This window comes from Cryptomeria japonica, unplaced genomic scaffold (genome assembly GCF_030272615.1).
Source record: "Cryptomeria japonica unplaced genomic scaffold, Sugi_1.0 HiC_scaffold_33, whole genome shotgun sequence".
Lineage (NCBI taxonomy): Eukaryota > Viridiplantae > Streptophyta > Pinopsida > Cupressales > Cupressaceae > Cryptomeria > Cryptomeria japonica.
Genome location: NW_026728855.1, coordinates 330,343 through 345,000, shown reverse-complemented (window position 1 = coordinate 345,000; position 14,658 = coordinate 330,343). Strand labels below are relative to the sequence as shown.

General features: G+C 62.3%; 2 non-coding genes across 2 annotated transcripts; both read right to left on the bottom strand.

The window, feature by feature from the left end:
• Positions 1–3,506: 3,506 nt before the first annotated feature.
• On the bottom strand, positions 3,507–3,625 carry LOC131861810 (5S ribosomal RNA). The gene has a single exon (XR_009360840.1). It is a non-coding gene; the product is annotated as a 5S ribosomal RNA (ribosomal RNA).
• Positions 3,626–11,443: 7,818 nt separating this feature from the next.
• On the bottom strand, positions 11,444–11,562 carry LOC131861777 (5S ribosomal RNA). The gene has a single exon (XR_009360808.1). It is a non-coding gene; the product is annotated as a 5S ribosomal RNA (ribosomal RNA).
• Positions 11,563–14,658: the final 3,096 nt, after the last annotated feature.

The following is a 14,658-nucleotide window of genomic DNA, read 5'->3' as shown; positions in this document are numbered from 1 at the left end:
CCGGGTGCGCACCTCGCGTGCACCTTCGCCGCGGTGGGCACCATGGCGTGCACGAAGTCGGAGCCCGGTTTGCCCCGGGTGCGCACCTCGCGTGCACCTTCGCCGGGGTGGGCACCTTGGTGTGCAGACCTTGGCTGGGTTGCGCGCCCTGGTGGGCACCATGGTGCGCACCAAGGAGCGCTCCGAAGTGTGCTCCAAGGTGCGGCCTGCACGAAGTCGGAGCCCGGTTTGCCCCGGGTGTGCACCTCGGGTGGGCACCTTGGTGCGCATGCCTTGCCTGGGCTGCGCACCAGGGCGGGCTCAAGATGGCACCCGCGTTCCTTTTTTTTCACTATCTTTCAAAACGGAAATTTTAAAATCTCATTTTTTTTTGCCTTTTTCTGGAAATTAGTGAAGGCAGCGCATCAAAGGTGCGCACCTCGCTGCCCACCACGGTGCGCAACGCCGGTGGGCACCCGGGAGTGCTTCGAAGTGTGCTCCAAGGTGCTGCGTGCACGTTGTCGGAGCCCGGTTTGCCCCGGGTGCGCACCTCGCGTGCACCTTCGTCGGGGTGGGCACCTTGGCTGGGTTTGCCCCGGCTGCGCTCCGAAGCGGGGTTATTGGAGCGCCGCCTCTTTTTTTGTCGGAGCGTTTGGTGGGGTTTCTCGCATTGGCTCTTCCGAGGCCCGGTTGCCACCCTGGCGCGCACGAAGTCGGAAGTAGGGTTAATTGCCCGGGTGCGCACCTTTGCCAGGGTGGGCACCTTACCTGGGCTGCGCACCAGGGCGGGCTCAAGATGGCACGCGCGTTCCGTTTTTTTCACTATCTTTCAAAACGGAAATTTTAAAATCTCCTTTTTTTTTTGCCTTTTCTGGAAATTAGTGAAGGCAGCGCATCAAAGGTGCGCACCTCGCTGCCCACCTTGGTGTGCTCTGAGGTGCGCACCCGGGAGCGCTACGAAGTGTGCTCCAAGGTGCGGCGTGCACGTTGTCGGAGCCCGGTTTGCCCCGGGTGCGCACCTCGCCTGCACCTTGGCCGGGGTGGGCACCTTGGCTGGGTTTGCCCAGGGTGCGCTCCGAAGCGGGGTTACTGGAGCGCCCCCTCTTTTTTTGTCAGAGCGTTTGGTGGGGTTTCTCGCATTGGCTCTTCCCAGGCCCGGTTGTTGGGTGCGCTCCCACCCTGGCGCGCGCGAAGTTGGAAGTTGGGTTAATTGCCCGGGCGCGCACCTTCGCCAGGGTGGGCACCTTGGTGCGCACACCTTGGCTGGGCTGCGCACCAGGGCGGGCTCAAGATGGCACCAGCATTCCCTTTTTCTCACTATCTTTCAAAACGGAAATTTTAAAATCTCGTTTTTTTTTTGCCTTTTATGGAAATTAGTGAAGGCATCGCATCAAAGGTGCGCACCTCGCTGCCCACCTTGGTGTGCTCCGAGGTGCCCACCACGGTGCGCAACGCCGGTGCGAACCCGGGAGCGCCCCGATGTGTGCTCCAAGGTGCGGCGTGCACGAAGTCGGACCCCGGTTTGCCCCGGGTGCGCACCTCGCGTGCACCTTGGTGCGCACACCTTGGCTGGGTTGCGCGGCCTGGTGGGCACCATGGTGCGCACCAAGGAGCGCTCCGAAGTGTGCTCCAAGGTGCGGCGTGCACGAAGTCGGAGCCCGGTTTGCCCCGGGTACGCACCTTCGCCGGGGTGGGCACCTCGGCTGGGTTGCGCGCCCTGGTGCGCACCAAGGAGCGCTCCGAAGTGTGCTCCAAGGTGCGGCGTGCACGAAGTCGGAGCCCGGTTTGCCCCGGGTGCGCACCTCGCGTGCACCTTCGGCGGGGTTGCGCGCCCTGGTGGGCACCATGGTGCGCACCAAGGAGCGCTCCGAAGTGTGCTCCAAGGTGCGGCGTGCACGAAGTCGGAGCCCGGTTTGCCCCGGGTGCGCACCTCGCGTGCACCTTCGGCGGGGTTGCGCGCCCTGGTGGGCACCATGGTGCGCACCAAGGAGCGCTCCGAAGTGTGCTCCAAGGTGCGGCGTGCACGAAGTCGGAGCCCGGTTTGCCCCGGGTGCGCACCTCGCGTGCACCTTCGCCGCGGTGGGCACCATGGCGTGCACGAAGTCGGAGCCCGGTTTGCCCCGGGTGCGCACCTCGCGTGCACCTTCGCCGGGGTGGGCACCTCGGCTGGGTTGCGCGCCCTGGTGCGCACCAAGGAGCGCTCCGAAGTGTGCTCCAAGGTGCGGCGTGCACGAAGTCGGAGCCCGGTTTGCCCCGGGTGCGCACCTCGCGTGCACCTTCGCCAGGGTGGGCACCTCGGTGCGCACACCTTCTCAATGTTTTCTTGCCTTTTCTGGAAATTGGTGAAGGCAGCGCATCAAAGGTGCGCACCTCGGTGTGCTCCGAGGTGCGAACCCGAGAGCGCTCCGAGGTGCCCACGAAGTCGAAAGTCGGGTTAATTGCATTGTTTTCCCCGGGTGCGCTCCGAGGTGCGCAACATCGGCGCGCACCAAGGAGGGCTCCGAAGTGTGCTCCAAGGTGCGCACGATGGCGTGCACCTCTGGTGCGCACGATTCGGAGCTCGGTTTGACCGGGGTGCGCACACCTTGGCTGGGTTGCGCACCTTTTGTGCGCTCCAAGGTGCGCACGAAGTCGGAGCTCGGTTTGCCCCGGGTGCGCACCTTCGCCAGGGTGCGCACCTTGATGCGCACGCCTTGGCTGGGCTGCGCACCTTGGTGGGCGCCATGGTGCGCACCTTTCGTGCGCTCCAAGGTGCGCACGAAGTCGGAGCTCGGTTTGCCCCGGGTGCGCACCTTGGTGGGCGCCATGGTGCACTCCGAGGTGCCCAAGATTGGTGCGCACCAAGGAGCGCTCCGAAGTGCGCTCCAAGGTGCGCGCGAAGTCGAAAGTTGGGTTAATTGTCCGGTTTGCCTCGGGTGCGCACCTTGCGTGCACCTTCGCCAGGGTGGGCGCCTTGGTGCGCACACCTTGGCTGGGCTGCGCACACCTTGGCACCCGCGTTTCCTTCATTTTAAATTTTTTTTTTTTACAATCTCTCAAGTGGGAAATTCTATAATCTCAACTTTTTTTGCCTTTTCAGGAAACTTTTGAATGGAGCGCATCATTGGTGCGCTCCGAAGTGTGCTCCAAAGCTCTCTCCAGCTGCGTGCACCTGCCCCGGCCGCGCACCCGGCCCCGCCCAGCTTCGCTCACCTGTCCCGGGCGTCTGGTGCGGAACCTTAGAGTAAGAAACATCACCGTGCACCTTGGCCAACGTGCACGACTCGACCGAGCGCGCACTGGCCGAGGTGCACACCGATTTCACCTGGGTGCGCGCGCAGCACCTCGGGCGCACCGGGGTGCGCGCACAACGCCCGGGTTGCACCGTGGCCTGTGTGCTCGGGGCGCCTCGGGTGCGCGCTCGGTGTCGCCCCCGCGCGCGCGGTAGTGCGGGCAGCGCACCCCGGCCCGGCCCGGCCCCGACGAGAACGCAAACGGGCAAAAGGTTTATTCAAATAGCATTGCGATGCCCGGCGAAAAACTAAAAAAGGGTGCAACACCGGGACTTCCCGGGAGGTCACCCATCCCAGTACTACTCCGGCCCAAGCGCGCTTAACTGCGGAGTTCTGATGGGATCCGGTGCACTAACGCTGGTATGATCGCACCCGTTATGAGCTTGTCGCAGTGTGTACTTAGCAAACCGCGACCCACGTGCGAATCCACCCCGGCCACCCACCCCCGTCGAGGTGCACACCCTCCCTCGCGAAGTGCGCCCCGTTCGCCAAGTGTGAGCCCTGCCCGGGTGCGCGCACCTTGCTAGGGCGTCGGGTGTGCACCCGGCCCGGCCTACGTGCGTGCACCTGTAGGGGGCGTCGTGTGCGTGCAGTGTCCCGTCTGCAACGCGGTGCCCACACACCACCTCGGGCGCAACGACCTGCGCTCACATGTGGGCCGAGTGCACCTTGGTGCATGTTCGGGGCGCCTCGGGTGCACGCTCGATCTTGCCCCGGTGCACCAAGGCGCTCGGTTTGCCCCGGGTGCGCACTTGGTGCAAGGTGGGCACCCAAAATAGGGATCAAGCACCAAAACACAAGTTTCGGGATGCAAAATGGGACCCAAGGACCACAAATGCGTTCCAAGACCCATGATGGGTCCACGAGAACAAAAATGTGTTCCGAGACTTAATAAACAAATATTGGGTTTTAGGAGAAGAAACATGCTCTGATGCCCAAAACGAGAATCGACCCCGAAAAGGCCACAGGCCAAAAGTGGGATGCGAGACAAAAAAAAATGGGACCCGAGGACCAAAATTGGGTTCCCAGGTCGAAGACAGGGCAACCGGACAAGAAACGACCTCTAAGGCTCGAAATGAGTCCCGACGACTAAAACTTGACAAGAAGCACCCATCAGGCACCCAACTCGACACCCATGGGATGCCGACCCACCCGGGCTTCCACCTAGCACACCTTGGCACCCACCCACCCTCGCACCCAACCTCGCACCCAACTTAGCACCTTTGAACCCACATTGGCACTCACCCTGACCCTGGCACCTTGGAACCCACATTGGCACTCACCTTGACCCTGGCACCCACCTTTGCACTCACCTTGGGACCCACCCTGGCTCCCACCTCGGCACCCACCCAGACACCCACCTTGGTTCCTTGGCACCCACCTTGGATCCTTGGCACCCACCCCGACACCCACCTTGGCACGCAACTTGGCTACTTGCCACCCACCTTGGCTCCTTGACGCCCACCCCGACAACCACCCCGTGACCTACCCTGGCTAGGGTTGGTGCACACCCACCCTGGTGCCCACCTTGGCACCCACCCTATGACCCACCTTGGCACGCACCTTAGTACCCACCCCGTTACCCACCCTAGGACCCACCCCGTGACCCACCTTGGCCAGGGTGGGTGCCTTGGTGCGCACAACTTGCCTGGGCTGCACACCAGGGCGGGCTCAAGATGGCACCCGCGTTCCGTTTTTTTCACTATCTTTCAAAACGGAAATTTTAAAATCTCATTTTTTTCTTTTTTTTGCCTTTTCTGGAAATTAGTGAAGGCAGCGCATCAAAGGTGCGCAATGCTGGTGCGAACCCGGGAGCGCTCCGATGTGTGCTCCAAGGTGCGGCGTGCACGAAGTCCGAGCCCGGTTTGCCCCGGGTGCGCACCTCGCGTGCACCTTCGCCGGGGTGAGCACCTTGGCTGGGTTGCGCGCCCTGGTGCGTACCAAGGAGCGCTCTGAAGTGTGCTCCAAGGTGCGGCGTGCACGAAGTCGGAGCCCGGTTTGCCCCGGGTGTGCACCTCGGGTGCGCACCTCGCGTGCACCTTCGCTGCGGTGGGCACCTTGGCTGGGTTGCGCGCCTTGGTGGGCACCATGCAGTGCACGAAGTCGGAGCCCGGTTTGCCCCGGGCGCGCACCTCCGCCAGGGTGGGCACCTTGGTGCGCACAACTTGCCTGGGCTGCGCATCAGGAAGGGCTCAAGATGGCACCCGCGTTCCGTTTTTTTCACTATCTTTCAGAACGGAAATTTTAAAATATCGTTTTTTTTTGCCTTTTCTGGAAATTAGTGAAGGCAGCGCATCAAAGGTGCGCAACGCTGGTGCGAACCTGGGAGCGCTCCGATGTGTGCTCCAAGGTGCGGCGTGCACGAAGTCGGAGCCCGGTTTGCCTCGGGTGCGCCCTGGTGGGCACCATGGTGCGCACCAAGGAGCGCTCCGAAGTGTGCTCCAAGGTGCGGCCTGCACGAAGTCGGAGCCCGGTTTGCCCCGGGTGTGCACCTCGGGTGGGCACCTTGGTGCGCATGCCTTGCCTGGGCTGCGCACCAGGGCGGGCTCAAGATGGCACCCGCGTTCCTTTTTTTTCACTATCTTTCAAAACGGAAATTTTAAAATCTCATTTTTTTTTGCCTTTTTCTGGAAATTAGTGAAGGCAGCGCATCAAAGGTGCGCACCTCGCTGCCCACCACGGTGCGCAACGCCGGTGGGCACCCGGGAGTGCTTCGAAGTGTGCTCCAAGGTGCTGCGTGCACGTTGTCGGAGCCCGGTTTGCCCCGGGTGCGCACCTCGCGTGCACCTTCGTCGGGGTGGGCACCTTGGCTTGGTTTGCCCCGGCTGCGCTCCGAAGCGGGGTTATTGGAGCGCCGCCTCTTTTTTTGTCGGAGCGTTTGGTGGGGTTTCTCGCATTGGCTCTTCCGAGGCCCGGTTGCCACCCTGGCGCGCACGAAGTCGGAAGTAGGGTTAATTGCCCGGGTGCGCACCTTTGCCAGGGTGGCACCTTACCTGGGCTGCGCACCAGGGCGGGCTCAAGATGGCACGCGCGTTCCGTTTTTTTCACTATCTTTCAAAACGGAAATTTTAAAATCTCCTTTTTTTTTTGCCTTTTCTGGAAATTAGTGAAGGCAGCGCATCAAAGGTGCGCACCTCGCTGCCCACCTTGGTGTGCTCTGAGGTGCGCACCCGGGAGCGCTACGAAGTGTGCTCCAAGGTGCGGCGTGCACGTTGTCGGAGCCCGGTTTGCCCCGGGTGCGCACCTCGCCTGCACCTTGGCCGGGGTGGGCACCTTGGCTGGGTTTGCCCAGGGTGCGCTCCGAAGCGGGGTTACTGGAGCGCCCCCTCTTTTTTTGTCAGAGAGTTTGGTGGGGTTTCTCGCATTGGCTCTTCCCAGGCCCGGTTGTTGGGTGCGCTCCCACCCTGGCGCGCGCGAAGTTGGAAGTTGGGTTAATTGCCCGGGCGCGCACCTTCGCCAGGGTGGGCACCTTGGTGCGCAAACCTTGGCTGGGCTGCGCACCAGGGCGGGCTCAAGATGGCACCAGCATTCCCTTTTTCTCACTATCTTTCAAAACGGAAATTTTAAAATCTCGTTTTTTTTTTGCCTTTTATGGAAATTAGTGAAGGCATCGCATCAAAGGTGCGCACCTCGCTGCCCACCTTGGTGTGCTCCGAGGTGCCCACCACGGTGCGCAACGCCGGTGCGAACCCGGGAGCGCCCCGATGTGTGCTCCAAGGTGCGGCGTGCACGAAGTCGGACCCCGGTTTGCCCCGGGTGCGCACCTCGCGTGCACCTTGGTGCGCACACCTTGGCTGGGTTGCGCGGCCTGGTGGGCACCATGGTGCGCACCAAGGAGCGCTCCGAAGTGTGCTCCAAGGTGCGGCGTGCACGAAGTCGGAGCCCGGTTTGCCCCGGGTGCGCACCTTCGCCGCGGTGGGCACCATGGCGTGCACGAAGTCGGAGCCCGGTTTGCCCCGGGTGCACACCTCGCGTGCACCTTCGCCGGGGTGGGCACCTCGGCTGGGTTGCGCGCCCTGGTGCGCACCAAGGAGCGCTCTGAAGTGTGCTCCAAGGTGCGGCGTGCACGAAGTCGGAGCCCGGTTTGCCCCGGGTGTGCACCTCGGGTGCGCACCTCGCGTGCACCTTCGCTGCGGTGGGCACCTTGGCTGGGTTGCGCGCCTTGGTGGGCACCATGCAGTGCACGAAGTCGGAGCCCGGATTGCCCCGGGCGCGCACCTCCGCCAGGGTGGGCACCTTGGTGCGCACAACTTGCCTGGGCTGCGCACCAGGAAGGGCTCAAGATGGCACCCGCGTTCCGTTTTTTTCACTATCTTTCAGAACGGAAATTTTAAAATCTCGTTTTTTTTTGCCTTTTCTTGAAATTAGTGAAGGCAGCGCATCAAAGGTGCGCAACGCTGGTGCGAACCTGGGAGCGCTCCGATGTGTGCTCCAAGGTGCGGCGTGCACGAAGTCGGACCCCGGTTTGCCCCGGGTGCGCACCTCGCGTGCACCTTGGTGCGCACACCTTGGCTGGGTTGCGCGCCCTGGTGGGCACCATGGTGCGCACCAAGGAGCGCTCCGAAGTGTGCTCCAAGGTGCGGCGTGCACGAAGTCGGAGCCCGGTTTGCCCCGGGTGCGCACCTCGCGTGCACCTTCGCCGCGGTGGGCACCATGGCGTGCACGAAGTCGGAGCCCGGTTTGCCCCGGGTGCGCACCTCGCGTGCACCTTCGCCGGGGTGGGCACCTTGGTGTGCAGACCTTGGCTGGGTTGCGCGCCCTGGTGGGCACCATGGTGCGCACCAAGGAGCGCTCCGAAGTGTGCTCCAAGGTGCGGCCTGCACGAAGTCGGAGCCCGGTTTGCCCCGGGTGTGCACCTCGGGTGGGCACCTTGGTGCGCATGCCTTGCCTGGGCTGCGCACCAGGGCGGGCTCAAGATGGCACCCGCGTTCCTTTTTTTTCACTATCTTTCAAAACGGAAATTTTAAAATCTCATTTTTTTTTGCCTTTTTCTGGAAATTAGTGAAGGCAGCGCATCAAAGGTGCGCACCTCGCTGCCCACCACGGTGCGCAACGCCGGTGGGCACCCGGGAGTGCTTCGAAGTGTGCTCCAAGGTGCTGCGTGCACGTTGTCGGAGCCCGGTTTGCCCCGGGTGCGCACCTCGCGTGCACCTTCGTCGGGGTGGGCACCTTGGCTGGGTTTGCCCCGGCTGCGCTCCGAAGCGGGGTTATTGGAGCGCCGCCTCTTTTTTTGTCGGAGCGTTTGGTGGGGTTTCTCGCATTGGCTCTTCCGAGGCCCGGTTGCCACCCTGGCGCGCACGAAGTCGGAAGTAGGGTTAATTGCCCGGGTGCGCACCTTTGCCAGGGTGGGCACCTTACCTGGGCTGCGCACCAGGGCGGGCTCAAGATGGCACGCGCGTTCCGTTTTTTTCACTATCTTTCAAAACGGAAATTTTAAAATCTCCTTTTTTTTTTGCCTTTTCTGGAAATTAGTGAAGGCAGCGCATCAAAGGTGCGCACCTCGCTGCCCACCTTGGTGTGCTCTGAGGTGCGCACCCGGGAGCGCTACGAAGTGTGCTCCAAGGTGCGGCGTGCACGTTGTCGGAGCCCGGTTTGCCCCGGGTGCGCACCTCGCCTGCACCTTGGCCGGGGTGGGCACCTTGGCTGGGTTTGCCCAGGGTGCGCTCCGAAGCGGGGTTACTGGAGCGCCCCCTCTTTTTTTGTCAGAGCGTTTGGTGGGGTTTCTCGCATTGGCTCTTCCCAGGCCCGGTTGTTGGGTGCGCTCCCACCCTGGCGCGCGCGAAGTTGGAAGTTGGATTAATTGCCCGGGCGCGCACCTTCGCCAGGGTGGGCACCTTGGTGCGCACACCTTGGCTGGGCTGCGCACCAGGGCGGGCTCAAGATGGCACCAGCATTCCCTTTTTCTCACTATCTTTCAAAACGGAAATTTTAAAATCTCGTTTTTTTTTTGCCTTTTATGGAAATTAGTGAAGGCATCGCATCAAAGGTGCGCACCTCGCTGCCCACCTTGGTGTGCTCCGAGGTGCCCACCACGGTGCGCAACGCCGGTGCGAACCCGGGAGCGCCCCGATGTGTGCTCCAAGGTGCGGCGTGCACGAAGTCGGACCCCGGTTTGCCCCGGGTGCGCACCTCGCGTGCACCTTGGTGCGCACACCTTGGCTGGGTTGCGCGGCCTGGTGGGCACCATGGTGCGCACCAAGGAGCGCTCCGAAGTGTGCTCCAAGGTGCGGCGTGCACGAAGTCGGAGCCCGGTTTGCCCCGGGTACGCACCTCGCGTGCACCTTCGCCGGGGTGGGCACCTCGGCTGGGTTGCGCGCCCTGGTGCGCACCAAGGAGCGCTCCGAAGTGTGCTCCAAGGTGCGGCGTGCACGAAGTCGGAGCCCGGTTTGCCCCGGGTGCGCACCTTCGCCGCGGTGCGCACCATGGCGTGCACGAAGTCGGAGCCCGGTTTGCCCCGGGTGCGCACCTCGCGTGCACCTTCGGCGGGGTTGCGCGCCCTGGTGGGCACCATGGTGCGCACCAAGGAGCGCTCCGAAGTGTGCTCCAAGGTGCGGCGTGCACGAAGTCGGAGCCCGGTTTGCCCCGGGTGCGCACCTCGCGTGCACCTTCGGCGGGGTTGCGCGCCCTGGTGGGCACCATGGTGCGCACCAAGGAGCGCTCCGAAGTGTGCTCCAAGGTGCGGCGTGCACGAAGTCGGAGCCCGGTTTGCCCCGGGTGCGCACCTCGCGTGCACCTTCGCCGCGGTGGGCACCATGGCGTGCACGAAGTCGGAGCCCGGTTTGCCCCGGGTGCGCACCTCGCGTGCACCTTCGCCGGGGTGGGCACCTCGGCTGGGTTGCGCGCCCTGGTGCGCACCAAGGAGCGCTCCGAAGTGTGCTCCAAGGTGCGGCGTGCACGAAGTCGGAGCCCGGTTTGCCCCGGGTGCGCACCTCGCGTGCACCTTCGCCAGGGTGGGCACCTCGGTGCGCACACCTTCTCAATGTTTTCTTGCCTTTTCTGGAAATTGGTGAAGGCAGCGCATCAAAGGTGCGCACCTCGGTGTGCTCCGAGGTGCGAACCCGAGAGCGCTCCGAGGTGCCCACGAAGTCGAAAGTCGGGTTAATTGCATTGTTTTCCCCGGGTGCGCTCCGAGGTGCGCAACATCGGCGCGCACCAAGGAGGGCTCCGAAGTGTGCTCCAAGGTGCGCACGATGGCGTGCACCTCTGGTGCGCACGATTCGGAGCTCGGTTTGACCGGGGTGCGCACACCTTGGCTGGGTTGCGCACCTTTTGTGCGCTCCAAGGTGCGCACGAAGTCGGAGCTCGGTTTGCCCCGGGTGCGCACCTTCGCCAGGGTGCGCACCTTGATGCGCACGCCTTGGCTGGGCTGCGCACCTTGGTGGGCGCCATGGTGCGCACCTTTCGTGCGCTCCAAGGTGCGCACGAAGTCGGAGCTCGGTTTGCCCCGGGTGCGCACCTTGGTGGGCGCCATGGTGCACTCCGAGGTGCCCAAGATTGGTGCGCACCAAGGAGCGCTCCGAAGTGCGCTCCAAGGTGCGCGCGAAGTCGAAAGTTGGGTTAATTGTCCGGTTTGCCTCGGGTGCGCACCTTGCGTGCACCTTCGCCAGGGTGGGCGCCTTGGTGCGCACACCTTGGCTGGGCTGCGCACACCTTGGCACCCGCGTTTCCTTCATTTTAAATTTTTTTTTTTTACAATCTCTCAAGTGGGAAATTCTATAATCTCAACTTTTTTTGCCTTTTCAGGAAACTTTTGAATGGAGCGCATCATTGGTGCGCTCCGAAGTGTGCTCCAAAGCTCTCTCCAGCTGCGTGCACCTGCCCCGGCCGCGCACCCGGCCCCGCCCAGCTTCGCTCACCTGTCCCGGGCGTCTGGTGCGGAACCTTAGAGTAAGAAACATCACCGTGCACCTTGGCCAACGTGCGCGACTCGACCGAGCGCGCACTGGCCGAGGTGCACACCGATTTCACCTGGGTGCGCGCGCAGCACCTCGGGCGCACCGGGGTGCGCGCACAACGCCCGGGTTGCACCGTGGCCTGTGTGCTCGGGGTGCCTCGGGTGCGCGCTCGGTGTCGCCCCCCGCGCGCGCGGTAGTGCGGGCAGCGCACCCCGGCTCGGCCCGGCCCCGACGAGAACGCAAACGGGCAAAAGGTTTATTCAAATAGCATTGCGACGCCCGGCGAAAAACTAAAAAAGGGTGCAACACCGGGACTTCCCGGGAGGTCACCCATCCCAGTACTACTCCGGCCCAAGCGCGCTTAACTGCGGAGTTCTGATGGGATCCGGTGCACTAATGCTGGTATGATCGCACCCGTTATGAGCTTGTCGCAGTGTGTACTTAGCAAACCGCGACCCACGTGCGAATCCACCCCGGCCACCCACCCCCGTCGAGGTGCACACCCTCCCTCGCGAAGTGCGCCCCGTTCGCCAAGTGTGAGCCCTGCCCGGGTGCGCGCACCTTGCTAGGGCGTCGGGTGTGCACCCGGCCCGGCCTACGTGCGTGCACCTGGAGGGGGCGTCGTGTGCGTGCAGTGTCCCGTCTGCAACGCGGTGCCCACACACCACCTCGGGCGCAACGACCTGCGCTCACATGTGGGCCGAGTGCACCTTGGTGCATGTTCGGGGCGCCTCGGGTGCACGCTCGATCTTGCCCCGGTGCACCAAGGCGCTCGGTTTGCCCCGGGTGCGCACTTGGTGCAAGGTGGGCACCCAAAATAGGGATCAAGCACCAAAACACAAGTTTCGGGATGCAAAATGGGACCCAAGGACCACAAATGCGTTCCAAGACCCATGATGGGTCCACGAGAACAAAAATGTGTTCCGAGACTTAATAAACAAATATTGGGTTTTAGGAGAAGAAACATGCTCTGATGCCCAAAACGAGAATCGACCCCGAAAAGGCCACAGGCCAAAAGTGGGATGCGAGACAAAAAAAAATGGGACCCGAGGACCAAAATTGGGTTCCCAGGTCGAAGACAGGGCAACCGGACAAGAAACGACCTCTAAGGCTCGAAATGAGTCCCGACGACTAAAACTTGACAAGAAGCACCCATCAGGCACCCAACTCGACACCCATGGGATGCCGACCCACCCGGGCTTCCACCTAGCACACCTTGGCACCCACCCACCCTCGCACCCAACCTCGCACCCAACTTAGCACCTTTGAACCCACATTGGCACTCACCCTGACCCTGGCACCTTGGAACCCACATTGGCACTCACCTTGACCCTGGCACCCACCTTTGCACTCACCTTGGGACCCACCCTGGCTCCCACCTCGGCACCCACCCAGACACCCACCTTGGTTCCTTGGCACCCACCTTGGATCCTTGGCACCCACCCCGACACCCACCTTGGCACGCAACTTGGCTACTTGCCACCCACCTTGGCTCCTTGACGCCCACCCCGACAACCACCCCGTGACCTACCCTGGCTAGGGTTGGTGCACACCCACCCTGGTGCCCACCTTGGCACCCACCCTATGACCCACCTTGGCACGCACCTTAGTACCCACCCCGTTACCCACCCTAGGACCCACCCCGTGACCCACCTTGGCCAGGGTGGGTGCACCCACCCTGGTGCCCACCTTGGCACCCACCCATCCTAGCACCCAGCCTGTGACCGGGCTTGGAACCCAACCTTGCACCCGCACCCGTCTTGGCCAGTGTGGGTGCGCACCCATCCTGGCACCCACGTTGTGACACACCCTTTAACCCACGCACCCTAGCACCCACGTTGGCACCCACCTTGGAACCCAACCTAGCAACTTGGCACCCACCCCGTGACCCACCTTGGCATCCACCATAGCAGTCGCCGACTTGGCACCCACCTCGGCACCCACCTTGACACTTGTGGACCCACCTTGCCACTCACCCTAGCATCGACCCATCCTAGCACCCACCCTGGCACCTTTGCACCCTAGCACTCACCCATCCTAGCACCTAACCTGTGACCCACCTTGACACTCACCCTCGCACCCACCTTGGAACCCAACCTAGCACCCACCCACCCTGACACCAACCCTAGCACCTACCCACCCTTGCACCCACCCTGTGACCCATCTTGGCACCCACCCATCCTACCACTCAACCTATCACCCACCTTCTCACCCACCTTGGCATCCACCTTAGCACCCACCCACACTGGCACCTTGGCACCCACCTCGGGCAAGGTGGGTGCACACCCACCCTGGCACCCAATTTAGAACCCACCGAGCATGTTACCCACCTTGGCACCCACATTGCAGCCCACCCTAGTACCCACCCTATGACCCACATTGGCATCCACACCCTAGCACCCAGGCACCTCGACACCCGCCTTGACACCCACCCTAGCACTGAACCTGTGACCCACCTTGGAACTCACCCTAGAACCCACCCACCCTGTGAACCACCTTGGCATCCACCTTAGCACCCACCCACCTTGGCACCCACTCTAGCACTCACCCATCCTAACACCCAACTTGTTACCCACCTTGGCACCCGCCCTCGCGTCCACCTTGAAACCCACCCTAGCACCCACCCACGCAGGAGCCCACCTTGGCACCCAACCTAACACCCACGCATCCTGGCACCCAACTTGTGACCCACCTTGGAACCCACCCTAGTACCCACCTTTGAACCCACTATATCACCAACCCACCTTGGCACCCACCCTATGACCCTCTTTGGAATCCACCCTAGCACGCACCCACCCTGGCACCCACCATGGAGCGCACCCTAGCACCCACCCACCTCGGCACGCACCTCAACACCCACCTTGGTGTGCGCACTGCGCCAACCTCTCAAAGACCCTATGTGGTGCGCTCCAAAGTGTACACCTTTGGTGCACTCCAAGGTGCGCACCTTTGGTGCACACCGAGGTGCACACCAAAGTGTGCACCGAGGTGAGCACCAAAGTGCACTCCAGGGTGCACACCAAGGCGTGCACCTTTGGTGCGGTCAATGCAAACGAATTCGGAAGTTGGGGTCGATGTCCTAATCGCTGCTGCAGACTACACGTATGAGAATCGGACAAATAGCTTTATATAGGGGAGGTGTTGCGTTTGATGGGTCGACTCCCCTGGTTGTGTGCACTGCACCAACTTCAAAGACCCTGTCTTGTTTAAGAAGTCAAAAGTTGGGGTGGATGTCCTAATCATTGCTGCAGTCTACGCATGTATGAGAATCAGACAAATAGCTTATATAGGGGAGGTGTTGCATTCGGTGGGTTGACTCCCCTGGTTGTGCGCACTGCGCCAACCTCAAAGACCCCGCATAGCAGAAGAAGTCGGAAGTCGGATTTTGGTGAGCACCAAGGCGTGCACCTTTGGTGCGGTCAACGCAGACGAATTCAGAAGTTGGGGTGGATGTCCTAATCGTTGTTGCAGGCTACACATGTATGAGAATCAGACAAATAGCTTATATAGGG